Below are 22574 nucleotides of genomic sequence, written 5' to 3'. Positions count from 1 at the left end.
ATGAGTCATGCCTACCTACAGTTGGAGCTGGACCCTGCCTCCCAACCATATGTAACGATTAATACATGTATGAATATACACGTTCGCCCTTTGGAGCATCCTCTGCCTGCACTATTTTTCAACGCGTTATGGAGGGCATTTTGAGAGGTTTACCGCGTGTCGCTGTCTACTTAGATAACATTTTGATTACAGGGACGTCGAAAATCTGGAGGCTGTCCTTAGATGCTTTTCGGAGGCTGGAGTCCGTTTATGTCGCACAAAGTGCGTATTTCAGGCAAAGGAAGTAGTCTACCTAGGTTATCGGGCACCCCGTCGCAGAGAAGGTACGTGCGATTCAACAGGCCCCCACCCCGACTGACACTTCACATCTTCGTTCTTTTCTCGGCCTCATAAACTATTACGGGAAGTTCCTCCCCAATCTGGCAACTACGCTGGCCCCGTTGCACCTTCTGCTAAAGATAAATCACACCTGGGTTTGGGGTCAACTGCAAGAAACAGCTTTCCGGAGGGTAAAGCAACAATTGTCGTCATCTGGGTTACTAACCCACTATGATCCTGGAAAGCCTTTGCTCGTCACATGTGATGCATCCCCGTATGGTATTGGGGCCGTCCTGTCCCACAAGATGGAGAACGGGGCCGTGCGGCAGATAGCTTTTGCCTCCCGCACATTGACTGCAGCGGAAAAAAAGTACGCGCAGATCGAGAAGGAGGGCCTGGCAGTGGTCTTTGCGGTGAAATGTTTCCACCAGTATGTGTATGGCCGGCACTTCACTATCGTGACTGATCATAAGCCTCTGCTGGGACTTTTCAGAGAGGATAAGCCAATACCGCCCATTGCTTCCGCACGGATCCAGCGCTGGGTTTTGTTGCTCGCTGCATACGAGTATTCTCTGGAGAACAAACCAGGAACGCAGATAGCGAATGCCGACGCACTGAGCCGATGGCCTTTATCGACCGGCCCCATGTCGACCCCCACGACCGGTGAGGTGGTTGCAACCCTAAATTTTATGGACACCTTGCCTTTCACGGCATCACAGATCCGTGAATGGACCCAGACGGAGCCAGTCCTGTCAAAGGTTCGGCACATAGTCCTGTATGGTGGGCAGCCAAGCGAGTTGCAGGCATTTTCCTCCAAGCTGTCAGAATTCAGCGTGGAAGACGGCATCCTCTTGTGGGGGACGCGTGTGATTTTCCCGGAAAAAGGACACGAGCTGATACTAAGGGACTTGCACAATGGGCATCCAGGTGTGACCAAAATGAAAATGTTGGCCCGGAGTTATGTCTGGTGGCCAGGCCTCGACACCGACATTGAGAAGGTGGCCCAAAACTGCTCCATTTGCCAGGAGCATCAGAAGCTTCCGCCGGCCGCGACCCTACATCACTGGGAATGGCCAGGGCGGCCTTGGGCGCGCTTGCATGCGGGTTTCGCAGGCCTTTTTCAAGGATCCATATTCCTTCTATTAATCGACGCCCAGTCTAAATGGCTAGAGGTGCATAAGATGCTAGGCACAACGTCCTGCGAAACAATTGAGAAGATGTGTTTGCCTTTTAGTACGTATGGCCTCCCCGAGGTGCTGGTCACGGATAACGGCACTCCATTCACAAGTGAGGAGTTTGCGAGGTTCATGAAGATGAACGGCATACGCCATATCCGCACTGCCCCTTACCACCCGGCTTCAAATGGGTTGGCGGAGCGCGCAGTGCAGACATTCACGAGGCCTAAAGAAGCAGTCTTCCGGGTCAATGGACACGAGACTGGCTCGCTTTTTGTTTACGTACAGGACCACCCCCCCATGCTGTGACTGGGGTAGCTCCCGCAGAACTCCTAATGGGCCGGAGACTTCGCACCCACCTTAGCATGGTTTTCCCAGACATAGGCGCAAAAGTACGCCGCACACAAGAACGGCAGGGACAGGGTTTTTCTCAGCATCGGCCGATTCAGCAGTTTGCGCCCGGTGACCCAGTGTTCGTTCGTAATTTTGCTCGTGGGGCCCAGTGGGTCCCTGGTGTAATCTTTCGCTAAACGGGCCCTATATCTTACCAGGTGCAAGCCCAGGGTCGTCTCCAGCGCAAACATGTAGACCACGTTCGGTCCAGAAGACTATCCTTTCCAAAGATTCCCCGCCCCGGAGCTCATTTCTACAGCCACAGAGACCAGAGACAATGGAAAGTAGTCCTCACAATCTTCCTCTGGTGCTTCACTCAAAGCCTGCGCAGGTCGTTACAGAACCGCATGGAGATAGAGACGCCGAGATGACGGAGGCAGCAGATTCTGACTCCGAGATGGAAACACAGGACGCATCAGAAGGGGAATCCTTGGGCCCACGGGCCGTGGATGTACAACCGTTACGCCATTCATCACAGAAGCCCCGGTCTCCATCTCGTTACTCGCCGCCCGATCCAGCGCCCTGTGCAAATGGTGTCCGGCCTGCGGCAAAACGAGTCCGACGCCGTCCTTCGCCAGGGTCTTCGGTGGATTCCTTGGACTTTGGGGGGGAGGAATGTTATAACCTGCGTGCTTACCATTGGCTGGGGACTAATAACAATCCCACAATCCTCTGGGAATATGAACTTCCCCAATGAGGGGGGCGGAGAAATCATTAGCAGACTCCCTGTATAAATAAAGCTGGCCAGTTTGGAACCAGCAGGAAGGAGTGAGCAGCAAGCGAAGTTGCTGCTGCTGTTGTATATATATATATATATATATATATATATGTTATTGTAAATAAATGTTATTTCTTTGTATCCTTAAAACTCGTGCTGGATTCTTCGTGGCCGTCACAAAAATGTCTCTCTTTTTAGCAATATACACAGTATTCCATAGTATATGTAGCTCAGGAACAGGCTTTTTGGTCCAACCAGTCTGTTCTGGCATTTGTACTCCACTAGAACCTCCTCACTTTCTTCCCTGTCTAACTTATCAATATAACCTTTTTTTTTCTTCTTCCTGAAATGCTTGCCTAGTTTCCCCATAAATGCATCGATTGTATTTACGTCATACACTCCATGTGATGGGGAGCTCCTCATTCTCATCAATCTGGGTAATTTCTGAAGTTCCTATTTGATTTCCTGGTGACAACCTTATGTTGATTGCATTTGTTTTGCTCTTTTCCACAAATGGTCTTTATGTCTACTCCATCAAAACCCTTTGCATGGTTCGACCCCCCTGCCTTATCTTTTAAAGAGTAAAAGGTTCCAGTCGCCAACACAAGTTATCTGGAGCTAGTTACAGAAAATGATTTCTTACAATAACTGATGTGTTTAAAAACCTGACATGGAAGAATGTTATGGAACATTATGGACAGTGGGAAGGCAGTGGATGCTGATTTTACCAACTATTTTGAAAGATTATTGGATATGTGTTTAATGAAACATTTTATAGAGAGTATAAGAGGTTTTCTGTGATAAGATATTTCCGAGACATTGAAACTGCTTCTATTGACTGAAATGGCCTTTTATGATACTGCACTTCCTATGTTCTTATGCACTGTTAATGAGCAGTGACACCTAGTGTCTGTAATGGCTTAGATATGTCAGTGCTGCACAATTGGTACCTACCAATATTACAAATCTGATCATTCTGATCACACATTGAAGCTTGGTCTGATCTCTTGCATACTGTCTACTGTCTGGTAGTGATCTCAATACAGAAAAAACGGCTTTTACCCTAACAGTAGTCAGATCATGAAAAAATATCTGCCCATAAAGTATCATGTGTGGGATAAAGAGGTTTGGAGGATCAGTAGCAACAACTACTTGCATTTGTATAGCATCTTTAATAGAGCAAAGAACATTAGCGCTCAGGAACAGGCCCTTCGGCCCACCAAGGCTGCGCTGCTCCAGATTCCTTATTTAGACCTACTACTTATTGCCCGAACAATCTGTATCCCGCTATTCTCCGCCCGTTCATGTGTCTATCAAGATTCATCTTAAATGTTGCTATCGTGCCTGCCTCATCCACCTCCACTGGCAACGCATTACAGGCACCCACAACTCTTTGTGTGAAAAACTTTACCTGCACATCTCCTTTAAACTTTCCCCCTTTCACTTTGAACCTGTGCCCCCATGTAATTGAGTTTTCCACCCTGGGAAAAAGCTTCTGACTATTCACCCTGTCCATATCTCTTGTAATTTTGTAGACCTCATTCAGGTCTCCCCTCAGCCTCCGTCTTTCCAACGAAAACAATCTGAGTTTATTCAACCTCTCCTCATAGCTAACACCCTCCAGACCAGGCAACATCCATCTTTGCACTCTCTCCTAAAGCATCCACGTTCTTCTGGTAGTGTGGCGACCAGAACTGCATGCAATATTCCAAATGTGGCCTAACTAAAGTTTTATAGAACTGTAACATGACCTGCCATCTCTTGTACTCAATGCCACGACCAATCCGTATGCCTTCTTGACCACCTGCAGTGCCACTTTCAAGGAACTATGGGCCTGAAAGCATAGATCCCTCTGTATGTCAATGCTTCTAAGGGTTCTGCCATTTACTGTATAATTCACACCTGAAATTTGATCTTCCAAAATGTATCACCTCGCATTTATCGGGATTGAACTCTATCTGCCATTTCTCTGCCCAACTCTCTAATCTGCTGTATTCTCTGACAGTCTCCTTCACGATCTGCAACTCCACCTATCTTAGTGTCTTCTTAGTGTCTCCACCAATCTCTTCTTAAACAAAGGATAACATTGGCTATTCTCCAGTCCTCTGGAACCTCCCCTGTGGTCAAAGATGATGCAAAGATATCTGTTAAGGCCCCAGCTATTTTTTCCTCTTGCCTCCCGATATATCCCATCCAGCCCTGGGGATTTATCTACCTTAGTGAGTTTTAAGATCTCCAACACTTCCTCCTTCATTATGCTGACATGTCGAGTATTCACACACCCATCCCTAACCTCAACATCCGTCAAGCCCCTCTCCTTGGTGAATACTGATCCAAAGTACTCATTAAGGATCTCACCCACTTCCTCTGACTCCATGCTAAACTTCCCTCCTTGGTCCTTGAGTGGGGCCTGCTCTTTCCCTAGCTGCCCTCTTGCTCCTTATATATGTACAAAAGGCCTTGGGATTTTCCTTGACCCTGCTTGCCAATGAAATTTCATGGTCTCTTAGGTCTCCCAACTGCCCGTTTGAGTTTGTTCCTACTTTCCCCCTATATTCTCCAAAAGCGTCATCTGTTTTTAGTTTCCTAGACCTTATGTATGCTTCTTTTTTCTTTTTGACAAGCCTCACAATTTCCCCTGTCATCCATTTTCCCTAATCCTACCATCTGTCCTTAATTTTGCAGGGACATGCCTGTCCTGCACTCTAATAGAGGACCTGATAGAGGTCTACAAAATTATGAGGGGCATGGACAGGATTGATAGTCAGAGGCTTTTTCCCAGGGTAGAGGGGTCAATTACTAGGGGGCATAGGTTTAAGGTGCGAGGGACAAGGTTTAGAGGAGATGTAAGAGGCAAGTTTTTTACACAGAGGGTAGTGGGTGCCTGGAACTCGCTGCCGGAGGAAGTGGTGGAAGTAGGGACGATAGTGACGTTTAAGGGGCATCTTGACAAATACATGAAGCGGATGGGAATAGAGGGATACGGACCCCGGAAGTGTAGAAGATGTTAGTTTAGATGGGCAGCATGGTCGACGCAGGCTTGGAGGGCTGAAGGGCCTATTCCTGTGTTGTACTTTTCTTTGTTCTATGTTCTATATCAACTGGTCTTTAAATGACTCCCACATATCAAATACGGATTTGATCAAATGCGAGATGATCAACCAGCTGCTCCCAATCCACATTCTCCAGTTCTTGCTGAATTCTATTGTAGTTAGCTTTCTTCCAATTTAGCACCCTTACTCGAGGACCACTCTTGTCCTTATCCATGAGTATTCAAAACTTACGGAATTATGATCACCATTCCCAAAATATATAGTAAAGCTTCCCAGAAGTGTACTCAGACAAGCATTGACTCTGAACCAATTAAGCAGACGTTAGGGCAGGTGAGCATAGCATGGGAGAGGTTGTTTTTTATGTTAGGTGACTGAGACTTTGTATAAGTGAGGGTACAGTTGAATATTTTGAATGAGTTTAAATTTGTAGAGTTGGGTGGAAATGGGAGGTGCCAGGAAAACATTGGAATAGTTCTGAAGAAAAGTCATATTGAACTTGAAGCATTAACTCTTTCTTTCTCTTCACGGGTGCTGCCAGACCTGCTGGGGTTCAGCATTTTCTGTCAGACTTTCAGCATCCACGATATTTTGCTTGTATTTAAGTATTGGAATATTTGAGCTGAGAGGTGATAATGGCACCATTGAAGATTTCAGATGTGCTGAAGTAGGGTCAGGATTGGGGGGGTGCAAAAAGTCAATTGCTTTGGTCTCCCAAGATATTTAATTTGTACAGTGCTGCTGAATCTGTAATCCCTACATTAGAGTCTGATTTAGATAGTTTGACTTTATGTAGTTCAGTGCAAAGCGCAGGAAGCAACTTTCTGCACTTTCTTTATAGCTGAGATGTGGTGGTATGAGTTTACATTGGTAATAATATCTCAAAGTTAAAAAATAGTGCATTGATAACCTGAGCTGAACTAAGTCTTGAACAAGCTTAAAAACCAAGTGATTCCATGGTCATCACACATTAAAATGGACTGGATAATAAGTAATGAAACTAGAAATCTTAGGGCCCAACTTTGCCAAAAGATTTCAAAGTGTGGTAGTGAGCAGGAAATGCCACGAGCTCCCTTGGCGCTCAGCCTGGCGAGGCCATCACCGCTATAAAACGTTAGTTGGCCCATTTACCAAGGCCCCACAGGATTCACGCCGCAAATCATTGGTTTGCTGGCTGGTTCGCCCGAGACCGCGCTCGCCAGTTCCCTGCTAACAAGTGACAGCAGCACTTAAACGTGTCCTGCACAGCCAACCCCACTCCGCTCGCAGCCATGCCTCCACGGGGACCAGCCCCACGTTTTGGTGATACCGACCTGAGAAGACTGCTGGATGCAGTGGAGGCCAGACGGGAGGTCCTGTTCCCCCAAGGGTCCAGGAGGGTCAGCCACTACCACCTGGGATAAAGTGGCAGCGACCTTAAGCTTGGGAGGTGTGGCCAGGAGGACTGTCATTCGATGCTGCAAGAAGGTCAACGACCTCTATCGGGCTGCACGGATGGATTGGCAACAGACTCCTGCTCTCCCCCCTCCATGGAATGCGCCTGGCAGTGCTCCCGCCCTGTTCCATTCCGTGCCCGGGCCCACCCATGACCAGAAGTGCCACCCACACAGCCCCATACTCCCACCATTCCCCCCCCATATGGCCCATCCCACCCATCAAAAAACCCTTTTCCCCCAAAAAACCCTCCCCATCGAGCACCCCACGGGATCAAAGGTGTGTGCGGCTCACAATGCCCCCTCTGCGTCCCCACAGGAGAAACTGGCCCACAACAGGAGGGAGAGGACCCAGACGGGCGGCGGGGTGCTGGACATACGAGTGGAGGTTACGGTGGTGACTGAAGACTGATCCGTCACCACCACGGAGATCGGGGCACAGCGCAGAGGTGAGGATCCACCGGCCCCCACCCACATGTCCTGTCACACGTGAGTTGTTATTGCCATACAGGCTGACACATCCCTCCCCACTGAACACATGTCCACATGTCCATTCTCCCACAGGATCCACATCCGACGCTGTCGGCCCGTCCGGGGTCTTTCGCCCCCTGTATTCCTTGAAAATACTGCGGAGGAGAGCTCCGAGGACAGCACCTTATCCTAGTCCTAGCTATCACACCCACCAGTTCAGAGACGCACACCTCAGTGGGAGAATGTAGTAAACAGGCTTCATGGGCACATTCTGGTGAGCGCCACACAGCCGTGATGCACATCAGGTGGATGCAGGAACACTGAGGCAAGACACCTAAACGTAGTGGGAGAGCACGGAAAGCAGATCATGGATTACACAGAGGGCACTGAGAAGGTGGGTGGGAGGGGGATAAAGGGGGAGGGTGCATTGATGGGTGGGGGGAAGGATGGGGGAAGAGTTGGTCAGGGTGGGGAGAGTGGGGCACCATTGGGGGACTGAGGTGGGTGGGAGCACATGTGCACATTAATAAAAACCGTTGACCTCGAACACGTTGATGCCTCTGTCACCTTCTTCTGCAATGTAGGCCAAGTGGCAATCCCATGCCCAGGTCCCTGGACATGGTCTTGGATGCCTCTGCCCCCCCCCCTCCCCCCCACCACCCGAGGCACACCATGTGCAGATGATGGTGTGAGCGAGCACTCAGCAGACAGGGGTCAGAATATGGCATAGATTAAGGAACACCAGTGCTCAACTCTCAGCGGGTTAATATCACCTCCCCCCTGCCCTCAAGTGACCCGTTGACAGTGCCGACAAAGAACCAGCACCTTGGAGTGATGTAACATACCCTGGGAGGGTGGGGAAGGGGAGGTGAGGGGGTTGGGGAATGAGTAATGGGGAGGGAAAAGGCTGAGGGATAGGGGGGAGTAGGAGGGTTTTGGGGGAAGGGGATATGATGGATGAGGCTACATCCTATGTGAAGCAGGCGAGGATGATGGCCTCCCAGGCCATCGCCGCTGCTGTCTGCCCGCTATCCTCTGGTCGGTCCTGCGGGTCCTCCAGGAGCTCGTCCTCCAGACCCCCTTAGTGTGGCGCATCCTCGGCCGATCCTCTTCCTCCTCTGAGGCGGTCACATGTTCCTTCCCCACCACCTCCAGCCCGCTGCTGTCCCAGATTGTGGAGGACACAGCAGACCACCACAAAGAGGGCGACCCTCCGGGGGGTGTACTGCAGTGCACCACCAGAGTGGTCGAGGCATTGGAACCGCATCTTGAGGAGTCCGATGCACCGCCCAATGACAGCCCGGGTGGCCTCATGGGTCTCGTTGCATAGCGTCTCTGCACCGGTCACTGGCCTCTGTACTGGCGATATTAGCCACGCCCTCAGTGGGTACCCCTTATTCCCCAATAGCCAACCAGTCATCCTGGGGTGGTCCTTGAAGAGCATGGGGTGTCCGACTACCCCGGGATGTAGCTGTCGTGCACACTCCCTGGGAACCGTGCACACACGTGGTACCAAGCCCACAGGACATGGCACAGGTGCCGCACCATCTCTCTGTTGAGGCAGAGCCTCCTGCGCCACACACTGTCCGTCATCCGTTCCAAAGACCAGCGACCCCTGTGCACCTTGGGCCGTCATGCACCTCCCCCTCTGGGTCTCTCCCTGGCCAAATGGATGGCCAGGTCCTCAGGGTTTGGGGCAAGGCCTTGCACATAGGCTGCTGCCTCTAGCCTCTGTCGACGCTGCTGCCACCGTCTTCTCCATTGTTCTGCCGGCTAGCCTGCCAGCAGCACCACAAGGGCAGCTGTCATGGGGTCCAAGATATCGTCCATCCCGTGTAATATCTGTGATCTGGAGATACCAGCGTTGGACTTGGGTGGGTATGGTAAGGAGTCTTACAACACCAGGTTAAATTCCAACAGGTTTATTTGGAACCACTAGCTTTCGGAGCATAGCACCTCACTGATGAACGAGCTACGCTCCGAAAGTTAGTGATTCCAAATAAACCTGTTGGACTTTAACCTTGTGTTGTAAGACTTCTTATTGTGTAATACCTGTAAGGGATTGGAACGGGCATGAAACTGACAACCAGTGGTGTCTTCCACCCTGGGAGCCTCCATACCCCCACTGCTCCCCGCCACCCCCCCCCCCCCCCCCCCCCCCCAGCTAACGCCCTGCCATCCGACACTTTCTGCCCATGCACCCCCAGCCGCAGTGAGGGCCCCTGCTCACCAGACCCCAGACCCTGTACCCCAGACACCCGCATGTAACATCACCTGGACTGGGCGCTCGTTCCCTCCCTGGTGCACACGCCCACCCTCTGGTTGCCAATATGTCCCCGGGCTGGGGCCCCGCCCCTGGGTGTTCGGATGTTGACCACAGCATCCTAGGTATTGCCTCCTGCAGTGTTCAGGCACAATGTCCAGGCATCATGGTCTGAGTGGGATGTTAGGCAATAACCTCCACATGCTACATGGCACGCCTACCTACGGGGATCCACTTGGCATGTGTGAAGTGCTCACTTAACTATGATTGCCAATTCTCCTTCGGCCGCGCGACCAGAGGCCTCTGCGGTCAGTGGGAGTTATGGTAGCCATTAGGGCTGCTGGGCGGGGGCTGGGGTTGTCCCCTGATTGGGACCGCATGGTCCAGGGATTGGCATGGCCAAGACGTGGGCGTTGAGACATCCATCTCCCATCCCTCCCTCCCCTTAAGCCTAGCCCAGGCCATGAGCGGCCACAACCCCCCGCTCCGCAACCCCCCCGGGGTCGATGGAGGCCTCCCCTGACCAAAGCTGGCACCCACCCACCCTCCGAGCACCGGGGCAGTAACCCCAGTGTCCCCAGGCTCTGTGCTTGTGAGCGAAGATGGCTCCTCACCTCTATAGATTCCCGCAGCAGCCATTCCGCCTGCTTCACTAATCAGCGGCTGCGTGATTACTTGCTAGGGTGGGGGGTTAGATCACGGGAGGCCGTTAGATAGGGAGTAGCTCTCGTTAATTGTATGGCGATTGAGCTGAAGTGGTGATTATTGGTTTCTTGCCACGCTACGGTCGGATCATGATCTCGCCAACAGGAGCGGGCTGGTTAGATCGCAAACCAATCAGCGCCTGGCGCGCTTCTCATTTCTGGTCTCTCCCGCATTTTAACAGCCTCGTCGCACTCTCACAAATACAACGCGGCCCCAAAGTTGCACCCTTAGTGTTGAATTATGTTAAATATGAGTCCAAACAATGGGCGGCATGTGGATAGCACTGGGACTGCGGCGCTGAGGACCCGGGTTCGAATCCCGGCCCTGGGTCACTGTCCATGTGGAGTTTGCACATTCTCCCCATGTCTGCGTTGGTTTCACCCCCACAACCCAAAGATGTGCAGGTTAGGTGGATTGGCCATACTAATTTGTCCCATAATTGGGAAAAATAATAATTGGGTACTCTTAAAAAAATAAAAATAAAAAATTTAATATGAGTCCAAACAAAATAGCCGAATGTTCTACTTCTGCATTGCCTTATAGCCTACTGTAATCTAAGGAGAGAAGACAAAAATCAGGATAATTATGAGAAAATAAGGAAAACATTGGAAATTGAGAATACAGTAACAACTGCCTTTTTCAGAGTTAAAATGTTGAATATATCCTGCAATTGAAAATAACAGGTTTGTGATATTTTATTCTTTGCAATCACAAACTTCACTCTTCTCTATTAATGGCCTGGCAAGTGATTTTTTTAAATCCAACACTCTTTTTCGGGATATTAAAAATGTGCAATACATTCTTTTCAGTGGCTTTTGTTCTTAAAAGTGCTTAAATCCAATGTGAAAACTAAAATAATAAATGCAGTGTTTTTACTACACCAGCAGTATCTGAAACAGAAAAGGACTCTGTCTTCCTTTTTACCGTCAGAAAGAATGGTTTTTGAGCAAGATACTAAGACATATCCTTGAATGTAATCCCAGATATTGGAGGTCTGATTATTAGAAGTCAATTTCTTTCCCATTTTGGTGTCTTGTAATGTTAATAAGATATGTGTTGTAGATAAAATGTGAGAAAATCCATTGACTGAATGACCCCCTGCAAAGTCTGGAGAAGCAACAACAGATGATGCACACTTAGAGGCTTGAAAACATTGGTCAGACTGGGACTTCATGCAATCCTAGTCAACATATCGTAAAAAAAGAGGCACTGGAGAGGGTGAAAAAAGATTCCCAGATATTAAACCAGAATTGCAGAGGTACACATATCAGGAAAGCATAAACATGTTAGGTCTCTTCAAAGAGGTGACCAAAAGGAGGACCAAAAAGTGGTCTCTAAAATGATGGTAGGTTTTGATACAGTAGGCACAGAATTTTGATACAGTAGGCGCAGAGCAAAACTAGAGATCATTATTTTAAAATTGACACCAAGAAATCAAATTCAGAAGAAACATCTTTGCCAAGAATGGTGAAAATTCAACATGTGCTGACACAGTGGCATGGTTGAGTAATAGAAAGAAAAATTGCATTACATAACACCTTCCAGAGCCATAGGACTTCACAAAGCACTCGACAGCCCATGAGGTACCTTTTTGAAGTGTTATAACATAAGAAACGTGGCTGCCAATTAATCCACAGCATGTTCACCTGCACCAACAGGCATCAGATTATCACCAGATAATGTCTTGGTGATGTTGATTGTGGCATAAATATTGGCAAGGGCAGCAATATAACTCCTCTACTTCCAAATAGCACAGAGGGCAGACAGAGCCTCAGTTTTGCATCTCATTTAAAAGATGGTGTGACAGTGCAGCACTGCATTGATCTCTGTACTCAAAAACTGGGACATAAACCAACAACCTTTTGACTCAGACAAGGATGGGTCTGAAATCAAAGTTCTAAACTGGACTTCCGGTTGCGGCTATGCGGAGCTAAGTCGCACGTTCGGCAGCTCCCGCCAGAAACTGACTTTTGGGCTCTTTTTAGGGCCCCCAGCGGCATTTGTTCGACGGTTCCCAGTGTGGGAAGGTGACAGTAACATTTCCCCAGCACTGTATGGATTGGACCAGGAGTGGAGCGGTGAAGAAAGTAGTTTTGGAGCAGCGAAAAGTGCGAGGGAGGAAAACCAAGATGGCGACAGGTGGAGACCAGGCAGCGTGGGCGCAGTGGTCGCAGGAACAGCAGGAGTTTCTCCAGCGCTGCTTCACGGAATTGAAGACAGAGCTGTTGGAGCCGATGAAGGCTTCGATAGGCAAGCTGCTTGAGATCCAGAAGGCCCAAGGGGCGGCGATCCGGGAGGTGCGGCAAAAGGCCTCGGAGATCGAGAACGAGATCTTGGGCCTGGCGGTGAAGGTAGAGGCGCACGAGGCGATGCATAAGAAATGGCAGGAGAAGTTCGAGGACATGGAGAATCGGTCGAGGAGGAAGAACCTGTGGATTCTGGGTCTCCCGGAGGGAGTGGAGGGGTCGGATGTTGGAGCATATGTGGTCATGATGCTGAACACGTTGATGGGCATGGGGGCCTTCCCGAGGCCCCTGGAGCTGGCGGGGGCCCACCGAGTCCTAGCGAGGAGGCCCAAGCCCAACGAGCCGCCGCGGGCGGTGCAGGTGCGGTACCACCGCTTCGCGGACAGGGAGTGTGTCCTAAGGTGGGCAAAGAAGTGCGGAGCAGAGCAGGAGGTGGGAGAATGCAGAGGTCCGGATATACCAGGACTGGAGTGCGGAGGTGGCCAAGAAGAGGGTCGGATACAATCGGGCTAAGGCGGCTCTGCATCGGAAGGGGGTGAAATTTGGAATGTTGCAGCCGGCGCGACTGTGGGTCACTTTCAAGGACCGCCACTACTACTTTGAGACGCCGGAGGAGGCTTGGACCTTTATCCAGGCCAAAAAGTTGGACTCTGATTGAGGGTCGGTTGCGAGGGGATGTCGAGAGGGGATTGGTGTGATTGTTGTGTTTGGGGGGGATGTTCTGTTCTGTTTGTTACTGGGGTTTTTTTTGGGTGCTGGGTGGGGTAGGGTGAAATGGTTCGTAGTGGGGGTTTGGTGAGTGTGTGGGCGTCAGTGGTTGGAAGAGGGGGCCCCATTGCGGGGGGGGGGGGGGGGGGAGAGGGGAGGCCTGAAGTGGGGGAGCTGGGGTCAGGCCGTGAAAGGGAGCTGTGCCAGAGGGGGCGGTGCCAGTTTGGTGGAAAGCGCAGGCTTTTTCCCACGCTAGGGAAGGAAGGGGGTGGGGGCGGGGGCGGGGGGGGGGAGGGGTGGTGCTGGAGAGGAGCGCCCGCTGATGGACAGGAAGGGAGGGGGAGAGAGATTCTCACATTGGGAGGGTCGATGGAGTGGCAGGAGCGGCCGGGGTCAGCAGGAGTCAGCTGACTTACGGGAGCACTATGGGGGGAGCAACGCAGCTAGGGGGGGAGCAACGCAGCTAGGGGGGGGGGCCTAGCTGGGGGGGGAGGGGGGGGGAACTGGGTTGCTGCTGCATTGGCCAAAGGGGAGCTGGAGCCTGAAGAGAGAGTCGGGGCGGGGGTCTGCTGCTGGGGGGAACGGAGAGTGCGGGGAGCGCGGGCACGTGGCTGGCCTAGAAAGGGAGATGGCTAAGCGGCATGGGGGGGCTGGGGGGGGGGGGGGGGCGGGGGGAGCCCCCTGATCCGGCTGATAACTTGGAATGTGAGAGGCCTGAACGGGCCAGTCAAGAGGGCCTGTGTGTTCGCGTACCTGAAGGGACTGATGGCAGATGTGGTCATGCTCCAGGAGACGCATTTGAGGGTGGCAGACGAGGTTAGGCTGAGAAAGGGGTGGGTAGGGCAGGTTTTCCATTCAGGGTTGGATGCAAAGAATCGAGGGGTGGCGATTTTGGTGGGGAAGCAGGTATCGTTTGAGGCGCTGAGCATCGTGGCAGACAATGGAGGTAGGTACGTGATGGCGAGTGGTAAGCTGCAGGGGGTGCGGGTGGTCTTGGTGAATGTGTATGCCCTGAATTGGGACGATGCCGGATTTATGCGGCACATGTTGGGCCGGATTCCGGACCTGGAGGCAGGGAGCTTGATAATGGGGGGGGGGGGGGACTTTAATACGGTATTGGATCCAGCATTGGACTGCTCTAGGTCCAGAACGGGTAAGAGGCCGGCGACGGCCAAGCTGTTGAGGGGGTTTATGGACCAGATGGGAGGAGTGGACCCATGGAGGTTTGTTAGGCCGGGGGCCAGGGAATTCTCTTTCTTTTCCCACGTCCATAAAGCCTACTCCCGGATTGACTTCTTCGTTTTGAGCAGGGCGCTGATCCCGAGGGTGGAGGACACGGAGTATTCGGCCATAGCCATCTCAGACTATGCCCCACACTGGGTAGAGCTCGAGCTAGGGAGAAGAGGGACCAGCGCCCGCTGTGGCGCCTGGAGGTGGATTTGCTGGCAGATGAGGAGGTGAGTGGGCGGATCCGGGGGTGCATTGAAAGATACCTAGAGGTTAACGATAATGGGGAGGTGCAGGTAGGGGTGGTCTGGGAGGCGCTGAAGGCGGTGATTAGGCGAGAGCTAAGCTCCACTCGGGCCCACAACGAGGGGAAGGAGAGGAGAGAGAGGGAGAGGTTGGTAGGAGAGATTTTAAGGGTAGATAGGAGGTATGCAGAGGTCCCCGAGGAGGGACTACTCAAGGAGCAACGTAGCCTCCAGGCCGAGTTCGACCAGTTGTCTACCAAGAAGGCGGAGGTGCAGTGGAGGAAGGCGCAAGGGGCGGTGTATGAATACGGGGAGAAGGCTAGCCGGATGCTGGCACACCAGCTTCGGAAGTGGGAGGCAGCGAGGGAGATTGGGGGAGTTAGGGATAAAGGGGGGAACACGGTGCGGAGTGCGGTGGGAATAAATGGGGTATTTAGAGACTTCTATGAGGGGCTGTATCGGTCTGAGCCCCCGACGGAGGAGGGGGGATGCGTCGTTTTCTGGACCGGCTGAGGTTCCCGAGGGTGGAGGATGGGCAGGTGACGGGGCTTGGGGCACCGGTAGGGCTGGAGGAGCTGACTAAAGGGCTGGGGAGTATGCAGGCGGGGAAGGCACCGGGGCCAGATGGGTTCCCGGTGGAATTTTACAGGAAGTATATGGACCTGTTGGGCCCACTACTAGTGAGGACTTTCAATGAGGCGAGGGAGGAGGGGGTCCTACCCCCGACAATGTCCAGGGCGCTGATCTCGCTGATCTTGAAGCGGGACAAGGACCCTTTACAGTATGGGTCGTATAGGCCAATCTCGCTCCTCAATGTGGATGCGAAGGTGTTGGCTACCAGAATTGAGGACTGTGTCCCAGGGGTGATCCACGAGGACCAGGCTGGTTTCGTGAAGGTAAGGCAGCTAAACACCAATGTGCGGAGGCTCCTAAATGTAATTATGATGCCTGCAGTGGAGGGAGAAGCGGAGATAGTGGCGGCTATGGATGCGGATAGGGTGGAGTGGGGGTACCTGTGGGAAGTGTTGAGGAGGTTCGGGTTCAGGGAGGGGTTCGTTAGTTGGGTTAGGTTACTGTACGAAGCCCCGGTGGCGAGTGTGGCCACAAATCGGAGGAGGTCGGAATACTTTCGGCTGTACCGGGGGACGAGGCAGGGGTGCCCCCTATCCCCCCTGCTATTTGCGTTGGCAATTGAGCCTTTGGCGATGGCTTTGAGGAAGTCCACGGTGGAGGGGGCTGGTGCGGGGGGGGGGGGGGGCACCGGGTATCGCTGTATGCCGACGACCTGTTACTGTATGTGGCGGACCCGGTGGGGGGGGATGCCGGAGGTGATCCGGATCCTCGGGGAGTTTGGAGACTTTTCCGGGTATAAGCTCAACATAGGTAAGAGTGAGCTATTCGTGATACACCCAGGGGACCAGGGAAGGGGGATAGACGAGCTTCCACTGAAGAGGGCGGATAGGAGTTTTCAGTACCTAGGGATCCAGGTGGCCAGGAGCTGGGGGGCCATACACAAGCTCAACTTGACGAGACTGATGGAGCAGATGGAGGAGGGGTTTAAAAGGAGGGATATGCTGCCGCTCTCCCTGGCGGGTAGGGTACAGTCGGTGAAGATGACGGTGCTCCCAAGGTTCCTTTTTATATTCCAGTGCCTCCCCATCCTGATCCCTAAGGCTTTTTTTAAGCGGGTCAGCAGGAGCATCATGGGGTTTGTATGGGTGAAAAAGACCCCGAGGGTGAGAAGGGTGTTTCTGGAACGGAACAGGGACAGTGGAAGGCTAGCGCTGCCTAATCTGTGTGGGTACTACTGGGCTGCCAATGTGACGATGATACGCAAGTGGGTAATGGAGGGGGAGGGGGCGGCATGGAAGAGGCTGGAGATGGCGTCCTGTGTGGGCACGAGCCTGAGAGCGCTGGTGACGGCGCCGCTGCCGCCGACAAGGTACACCACGAGTCCAGTGGTTGCGGCGACCCTCAAAATTTGGGGGCAGTGGAGACACCACGGGGGAGGCAGAGGCTTCGGTGTGGTCCCCGATGCGAGAGAACCATCGGTTTGTCCCGGGGAGAATGGAGGGGGGGTTCCTGAGCTGGCACAGGGCAAGTATTAGAAGGATGGGGGACCTGTTTATAGATGGGACGTTTGCGAGCCTTGGGGTGTTGGAGGAAAAATTCGGTCTCCCCCCTGGAAATGCCTTCAGGTACATGCAGGTAAGGGCATTTGTAAGATGGCAGGTGAGGGAATTCCCGCTGCTGCCAGCACGTAGGATCCAGGATAGGGTGCTCTCGGGGGGGGTGGGTTGGAGAAGGCAAGGTCTCGGCGATCTACCAGGAGATGCAGGAGGAGGCCTCGGTGGAGGGGCTGAAAGGTAAATGGGAGGAGGAGCTGAGGGAGGAGATAGACGTGGGTATGTAGGCGGACACCCTGGGTAGGGTAAATTCTTCCTCCTCTTGTGCCAGGCTTAGCCTGATACAATTTAAGGTTCTACACAGGTGCATAAGACAGGGGCGAGGCTGAGTCGGTTTTTTGGAGTAGAGGACAGGTGTGTGAGGTTTTCGGGGAGCCCAGTAAATCACGCCCACATATTCTGGGCGTGCCCAGCGCTGGATGGGTTCTGGAGGGGTGTTGCGAGGATGGTGTCTATGGTAGTAAACACCCGGGTTAAGCCGAGTTGGAGGCTCGCACTATTTGGGGTATCGGTAGAGCCGGGAGTGCAGGAGGCGAAAGAGGCTGGTATTCTGACCTTTGCGTCCCTGATAGCCCGGCTGAGGATTCTGCTATAGTGGAAGGTAGCGGGGCCCCCAAGCGTGGAAGGCTGGATCAGCGACATGGCAGGGTTTATTAAATTGGAGAGGGTAAAATTTGCCTTAAGAGGATCTGTGCAAGGATTCTTCAAGCGGTGGCAACCGTTCCTAGATTTTCTAGCGGAGCGTTAGGAGATGGACAGTAGCAGCAGCAACCCGGGGGGGGGGGGGGGGGGGGGTGTTTACTACTGTGTTTATTATTGTTTAATGGGGGGCTTGTATATTGGGGGAATACGTGACAGAGCTATAAGATGTTTATTTGTGTGTTCTTTGTTTTTTTCTTATCTCTGTAAGGGGTTTGTTGAAAATATGTAAAAATTTGAATAAAAATATATTTTTTTAAAAATCAAACTTCTAAACTGGGGGAAGGCATATTTTAATAAGATCAGATATGATTTGGCCAGAGTGAACTGGGAACAGATATGTTGGGGTAAACCTGTGTTAGAACAGTTGGACACATTTAAGAATAAAATTGGGAGAGTACAGGACCAATGTGTTCCAATAAAGAAAAAGGGTGGGACCAACAAATCCAGTGAACCCTGGATATTGAGGGATATGCAGCACTGGATTAAGAGAAAAAGGGAGGCTTACTCAGATATTGAGGGCTCAAAACAGCAGAAACCCAAGAAAATTATAGAAGTGCAAGTGGGAACTTAAAAAGGAAATTAGGAGAGTTAAAGGGTGACATGAAAGTATACTGGCAGGTAAAATAAAATAAAATCCTAAATTGTTTTACAAGTATATTAAGGGTAAAAGGATAACTAAGGAAAGAGTAGGACCCTTAAGGACCACAATGGTCATTTGTGTGTGGAGCCGGAGGACGCAGGGAGGATATACTAAATGAATACTTTGTGTCGGTGTTCACTAGTGAGAGGGACTGTGGTGAACGTATGCTATTACAATTCACCACTGTACTGTGTTGTATTATGTTGATGCCCTTGTGGACTCCGCCTGTGGCTCTGCCCCCTCGGGGGTGGTATATAAACCTGTAAGCCTGTAGGCGACACTCAGTACAGAGCAGTCGCAGGCAGGCACAGATCTAGTGTATTAAAACCACTGTTCACTTCTACTCATCGTCTTGTGTGAATTGATGGTCGCATCAATTTAATAAGCTAAGATATTGCAATGGAAGCCGCCCTCAAACCTGATCGACTGGAACTCGACCCACAGGCAGCTGAAGCCAAGGGAATCTTTTCGCACTGGCTCCGCTGCTTTAAGGCCTACCTCGCCACTTCCTCCTCACCCGCCGTCACCGAGGCACTGAAGCTGAGTCTCCTCCAAGCCCGGGTGAGCCACAGAATCTCCGTACTAATCGAGGAAGCAACCACAGTCGTGATCCTGAAAAGACATTACGTAAGGCGGGTGAACGAAGTGTTCGTGCGGCATCTCCTCACCACTCGTCATCAACGCCACGGGGAATCGCTGGAGGAATGCCTACGCAACCTGAGGGTACTCGCTCAAAACTGCAATTACAAGGACGTCACGGCCTCGCAGCATATGGAACTCACCATCCGGGACACCTATGTGGCTGGAGTCCGGTCCAACTATGTCAGACAGCGCCTGCTCGAAAAGGGCACCCTCGACCTAGAAGAGGCGGTAAAACTATCCACCTCCTTAGAAGTAGCTTTCCAGAGCCTAAAAGCTTTCCCCTCCGACCACGCGATTCCCTTGTGGTCTCCTGACCCGAGGCTGTCCCAGGCCTGTGCCGCGCGGCAGCCCGCCCAACCTGGGGGGGGCTGCCCTGCTATTTCTGCGGTCAGAACCAGCACCTCAGGCAGCGTTGCCCGGCTCGGAACGCGACCTGCAGCGACTGCGGCAAGAAAGGACATTTTGCCAAAGTCTGCTTCGCCTGACCCAAAGCTCCTAAATCGCAGGCCCGAATCACAGACTCACAGGCCCGCAGACCCCGCAGCGTGGCTACGTGCCTGCCGGTACAGCCCCCTTCTGACGCGTCATCCGCCTCGTGCTATCCGTGGGGGCCACCATCTTTAACCCTACCCGACACGTGCGACTTATGGGGTCGCCATCTTGGCCGCCATCTTCAACGCCGCCAGACACGTGCGGCCGACGGGGGCCGCCATCTTCAACACCGCCCGATATGTGCGACCGATGGGGGCCGCCATCTTGGGACCACCCCGCTACCTCCAACCACGTCGGCTACCCGCAGCTCGGCGCTGTCACCTTCGACCAGTCACGGCCCAAGCACCTCAAGAACTCAATGATGACCGTCTGGGTCAATGGGCATATAACGCCCTGTCTGTTCGACTCTTGGAGCACGGAGAGCTTCATACATCCAGACACAGTAAGGCGCTGCTCTCTCCAGATTTCCCCCGCATCCCAAACAATCTCCCTTGCTTCCAGATCACATGAACCTCGCGACACAGGGCGCCGAGTACGCCAATTTTAAACTCTATGTCCTCCCCCATCTCTGCGCTCCTCTCCTGTTAGGACTGGACTTCCAGTGCAACCTCAGGAGCCTGACCCTGAAGTTCGGCAGGCCCCCTACCCCCTCTCACCGTATGTAACCTCACGACCCTTAAGGTCGCCCCTCCCTCGCTCTTCGCGAACCTCACCGTCGACTGTAAACCCATCGCTACCAGGAGCAGGCGGTACAGTGTCCAGGACAGGACTTTTATCAAGTCAGAGATCCAGCGGCTCTTGAGGGAGGGGATCATCGAGGCCAGTAATAACCCCTGGAGAGCCCAAGTGGTGGTTGTCAGGACCGGGGAAAAGAACCGGATGGTTGTAGTCTACAGCCAAATCATACCACCAGTGTCCAATACCGCCCGGAAGACCGCCACTACACGGCCTTTGAGGCAGACGGCCACCTCTTCCACTTCCTCAGGATCCCATTCGGTGTCACCAACGGGGTCTCGGTCTTCCAAAGAACGATAGACCGAATGGTGGACCAGTAAGGGCTGCGGGCCATGTTCCCGTACTTGGATAACGTCACCATCTGCGGCCATGATCAGCAGGACCACAACACTAACCTTCAGAAGTTCCTCCAAACCGCCCAAGCCCTCAATATCATCTACAAGAAGGAGAAAAGCGTTTTCCGCACAACCCGTCTAGCCATCCTCGACTATGTCGTGGAAAACAGAGTCCTAGGGTCCGACCCCGACCGCATGCGTCCCCTCCTGCAACTCCCCCTTCCCCACTGCCCCAAGGCCCTGAAAAGATGCCTCGGGTTCTTTTCATATTATGCCCAGTGGGTCCCCAACTATGCGGACAAAGCCCGCCCACTTATTAAAGCCACCATCTTCCCCCTGACGACTGAGGCCTGCCTGGCCTTCAGCCGCATCAAGGCAGACATTACCAAGGCCGCGATGCACGTGGTGGACGAGTCCATCCCCTTCCCGGTGTAGAGCGACGCGTCAGATGTCGCCCTGGCCACTACCCTTAACCAGGCAGGCAGGTCCGTGGCCTTTTTTTCCCGTACCCTCAACGCATCCGAGATTCAACACTCCTCGGTCGAAAAGGAAGCTCAAGCCATTGTGGAAGCTGTGCGGTATTGGAGGGACTACCTGGCTGGTAGGAGGTTCACCCTCTTCACCGACCAATGGTCGGTAGCCTTTATGTTCAACAACACACAGCGGGGCAAGATCAAGAATGATAAAATCTTGAGGCGGAGAATCAAACTCTCCATCGATAATTACGATATCGTTTATCAGCGACGAGCTGCGTCAGTACCTGCTCGGTAAGGGCATCGCCTCGAGCAGGACTACCAGCTACAACCCTTGGGGAAACGGCCAGGTGGAGAGGGAGAACGTGACGGTATGGAAGGCCGTCCTTCTGGCATTACGGTCTGGAAGTCTCCCAGTTTCCTGCTGGCAGGAGTTCCTCCCCGACGCGCTCAACTCCATTAGATCGCTCCTCTGCACAGCCACGAATGAGACCCCTCATGACCACCTATTTGTCTTCCCCAGGAAATCCACCTCTGGGGTCTCGCTTCCATCCTGGCTGACAACACCGGGGCCTGTCCTCCTCCGAAAGCATGTGAGGAGCCATTAGTCCGACCGCCTGGTCGAGAGGGTCCAGCTCCTTCACGCCAACCCTCAGTATGTCTACATGGCGCACCACGACGGCCGACAAGATAGTCTCCTTCCGGGATCTGGCACTTGCCGGTTCCCCTGCGACCATCAGCTACCCCACCCGCCCTACACCGAACACCACCCCGCCCCTACATGGCCTATACCCCCCTCCCCCCATCACCGACCTACAGTGATGAAGCTCCAGACGACATGCTCCCGGAGTCAACGAGCCCAACACCCGTGCCCACAGCGACAAGTTCAACACCCGTTCCCGCAGCGAAGCCAGAGCTGAGACGATCACGGAGAACGATCAAGGCGCCAGGCAGACTTGATCTGTGAGCCCACTTCACCCCCGTTGGACTTCACTTTTTTTAACAGGGGGTGAATGTGGTGAACGTATGCTATTACAATTCACCACTGTACTGTGTTGCATTATGTTGATGCCCTTGTGGGCTTCGCCTGTGGCTCCACCCCCTCGGGGGTGATATATAAACCTGTAAGCCTGTAGGCGGCACTCAGTACAGAGCAGTCGCAGGCAGGCACAGATCTAGCGTATTAAAACCACTGTTCACTTCTACTCATCGTCTCGTGTGAATTGATGGTCGCATCAGGAACCATGTGGGAATAGAAATCAGATAGAAGGCCAGTGATAAAATTAAATAAATTAACATAGACAGAGAGGAGGTTCTGAGTGGTTTGGCAGGCTTAAAAGTCAATAAATCTCCAGGGCCGGATGAAGTATACCTCAGGTTGTTGAGTGAGGCAATGGAGGAAATAGCAATAATTTAC

Source organism: Scyliorhinus torazame, chromosome 1, assembly GCF_047496885.1.
Source record: "Scyliorhinus torazame isolate Kashiwa2021f chromosome 1, sScyTor2.1, whole genome shotgun sequence".
Taxonomy (NCBI): domain Eukaryota; kingdom Metazoa; phylum Chordata; class Chondrichthyes; order Carcharhiniformes; family Scyliorhinidae; genus Scyliorhinus; species Scyliorhinus torazame.
This window is presented reverse-complemented; position numbering follows the sequence as displayed.